Here is a 4,243-nt window from a genome sequence, read left to right on the forward strand (position 1 = left end):
ACAGACACACAGCTACACAGACACACACGCACAGACAGGCAGGCAGGCAGAAACATAGACAGACAGACACATAGACTGACAGACAGACAGAAACGCAGACAGACAGACAAACACACACTAACACACACATAGACAGACAGACAGACAGACAGACAGACACAAACAGACAGACACAGCTACACAGAAAGACACGCAGACAATCACACACACACCTACAGACAGTCAGGCACACAGACAGACAGACACACACTGACAGACAGACTCTTAGACAAACAGACAGACAGACAGACAGACAGACACACAGGTAGGCAGACACGCAGACAAACACACACACACACACACACACACACCTACAGACATTCAGACACACAGACAGGCAGACATACACACAGGCAGGCAAACAGACAGACAGACAGACAAACACAGCTACACAGACAGACAGACACACACACACACCTACAGACAGACACAGCTACACAGACAGACAAACACACCTACAGACAGACACACCTACAGACAGACAGACACTTAGACAGACACACAGACAGACAGACACACACAGCTGCACAAACAGACAGACAGACACGCAGACAAACACACACACACACACACACACACCTACAGACAGTCAAACACACACAGACAGACACACAGGCAGGCAGACAGACAGACAGACAGACAAACAGACACGCAGGCAGACAGACAGACAGCAACACAGACAGACACACACACAGAAAGACAGACAGACACACATTTACACAGACAGGCAGACAGACAATTAGACAGACAAACAGACAGGCAGACACACATACACAGAAAGACACACACACACACATACACGGATAGACAGACACACCAACAGACAGACAGACACAGCCACACAGACAAACAGACAGACACACCAACAGACAGACACACACAGCTACACAGACAGACAGACACAAAACAGACAGCCACACAGACAGAGAGATAGATTGAAGTGTCTCTGAGTCCTCTGTGAGACAGACAGATAAGATGACTGACTTCCTGTTTGGTTTTGGGCGGGGTTATAATGTATCTTTTTGCTCATCTTGTGGTCAATAATACATGTAAATTTGATGTGAATCCAGTGAAAAATAGCAAAGATACAGCATTTAGAATGTGATGGTGAAGGATTTTACAGTGACATAGGCCCCTCCCACTGATCACAGCCTGTTTTTTCTATCAGGACCTGTTCCCATCTTATAAGATTCATCCAACACTATTTTGAAGTCAACACGACATATCTTCTTTCCGGACGCCTAAAAGTGGCGCCATCTGAAAACACAAAGCATGACGTCACATCTGTCTCATGTTCTTCTTCTCCACAAAAGTGAAACTGTTCCTAATTCACTAGTTTTATTATGAATGATGATAAATGTGTACAGAATAAAGCAGATGATGTTAGTCCATCACCTGAGGATTATAGAGGGGATACATTTTCTATCAGGCACAGTGAGACAGGCTGAAATCATTTGTATCTCCTGATAACATGTTCTGGTCCACAGTCCTGTATCACCATGTGTCTGTGTTGAGAATGTCTGAATAAATGCTATGAAGTTATGATGATCAACAGAGGCTGAATAAAAAAATACACCAATATCTAAAGATCAGATCTCCTGTGTAAAGGAAAGTGAGTTACATCAACAACTACTGTGGGCAGTGCTGCAGTAAGTTCATCAGAACATCATTGAGTGAAAAAGGTGGATCTGAGTCTGACAGTGTGTTCAAATGTTCACAGTGGTGTTGATTTTACTGTATCACAAGTTGGACACATTGATCTAAAGACTGAATTACAGCGTGTTTGAGTCTAGAACGCAGAGAGTATTTAGCTAACGTTTAGTTAGCAGGCTGGTCGCCTAGCAACATTACACTTTCATAGAAAAAGGAGAATATATGACATTGTCAAGCAGATCTATGAATACTATTAACTTTAACAACATGTATGTACAGAATAGCAAACTGCATTTATTTAGGTAGACATGTTATTGTTATTATCAAATTATATATCATTTAGGGGTCTATTGTGTCTGCTTTATTTGATTTATAAGGTATATATGAATTGTTTAATGTGTATTAGGTTTAATATTTAAAATATAATTATTTTTATTTGTTAACAATTTAGATTTTGTGTATTTTGCTCAAACTGTCTTTTTAGTGTTAATCTACTGTCTGGATTATATCAGTTTTGTCTTTGCTTACATACATGGTTTTGTTGTTAGATTTAGATTAAGATGAAATTAGATGTTCTGAAAATAACATTTAATTATTGTAGGTTAAAAAAGAAACCATGAAGCAATCTTGAAATTAGTAGTTTTAGACTAAAAACAAGCAGTATTGTCTTTTTTTCAAGCTGTAATGTTTAGAACAATTTTCTTAAAATCAGAAATATTCACTTATTTTTGGCCTATTTAGACCTGATTATTGTAAATAAGAAAAATTAGCTTAGTAAATAAAACTTGAAATAGGAACAGCTATTCCAAAAACAAGCACATTTCACTTAAATATGATAATGTTTACAAGAAAATAATGCTTAAAATCAGAATTTAATGAAAGACAATTTACCTTAAAATAAGAGTTCAAAAACAAAACAAACATTTGAGACATATCTTTCTACACTTTTATTGTGCAAAAATCACAATGTCAAGACCACAAACCAGAGCAATAACCAATAGCCCCACACGACTGTAGTTTAACATCATTGAACAGGAGCCACATTTTAAAAGGAGGGACTTAATGCTGCTGAACTACTTAAACTAAAACTGATGTTTAAACTGTCTTAATCATGAAACTTTCTCCATTCAGCCATAGATTTTTTGTAGGAAGTAGTCATGTCCTTCTCATGGATGGCATCTAACAAAACCTCTGTCTGTAGCACAGACAGGAGGGTAGCAATTGCCCGTCTGCACCATCTACCATCTCGCGTGGCCCGCCATGCGGACGGGCCCGGCTCACACCGGACAGGCCTCCTACATGTACACTTCACCTCACTCCCAGCTGGTCTGGCCCATTCACAAAATGCACCACACACCCATACCCAACCCTTGGGGGGCTGGATGGTGGGACTGGGGGTGGAGGGGGCCGCCACCTGTGTCACTATGTAGTGGCGGCACTCCCACCTCTAGTTACCCTACTAATCCCTCCAATTTTAATCACACCTCAACATGCCACCCCCCGGAGGGTGTATCTTCACCTACACCCTCCGGCCTATTACACCACATACACATATATCCACAGAGGCAGGATGGGGAGCACCGCTCCCCTCCATCCCCCTTCTTTTAATTACACCCCATACATTCACTAAACACACACACTCACACAGGGGATAGGGAAGTGCCTCTCCATTGGGGAATGGAGAGGCACCATAACAGGGTGGTGGGTTGGTTCACATATTTGGGCCTCTCCGGTGGGAGCCTGGCCCCTCTGTTGGTGGCTGGGCCACTGCATAGAGTAAAAATACATCAGGATGGTGCGGTCGGGCGTGGCGGTGGGTCTCGGGGGGCTTTGCTGGGGTCTCTCCTTGCGGGGTCTTTCCGGGCGGTGTCGGCCTGGTGGGGCGCGGGGGTGCTTCCTCCCCTTGGGTGTGGCTTGGTGCTTGTTTCGTCTCCTGGTGGCCTTGGGGGCGGGCCCCACGGTGTGCGGACCAGGGGCGGCCTGCCTCGCCGGTTTGGGGGGTGGGTGTGCTGGGGGTGTGCTGGTGTCCTCGCCGGGGTTGGGGCGGGGTTGCTTGGCGCCTCGGAATGATGCTGTTTACTGGGGGGCGGCGCTAGCTGTTCCGGTGGTGGAGGTTGCTGTCGGCCGCCTGGTGGGTCTGTCCTGCCATCTGCGGACTGGTGGGTGGGTCCGGGGCATCTTTGGCTGGGGGCTGCTGTTCCGCTGGGGGTTGGGGGTTGGATCGGTGGCGTGGTGCGCTGGGTCCTTGGCTCCTTGGGGCTTTCTCAGGTGTGTATGGGTGGGCGATGGCTACCTCTCGGCTTGGGATCTTGGGGGCGTTCGGGGAGCTGCTTGGCCGTGGGGTGGTAGCCGGGGGCCCCTAGATTGCCCGCTCTTGCTGCTGGCCTGACTGCTTCTTTGGGCCCGGGGGCGGCTCGTGGGTTTTGCAGTGGCGGTTCTGGCCACTGGCCTTGGGCTGTGGGATAACACTCATACTGGGCTCAACCATAGACACCTTGTTCCCAAATACCTGTTTTATGGAATCTCCACTCACTTCTTCCTCTGTTCACAG

The sequence above is a fragment of the Gouania willdenowi genome, unplaced genomic scaffold (genome assembly GCF_900634775.1).
Source record: "Gouania willdenowi unplaced genomic scaffold, fGouWil2.1 scaffold_63_arrow_ctg1, whole genome shotgun sequence".
NCBI lineage: Eukaryota > Metazoa > Chordata > Actinopteri > Blenniiformes > Gobiesocidae > Gouania > Gouania willdenowi.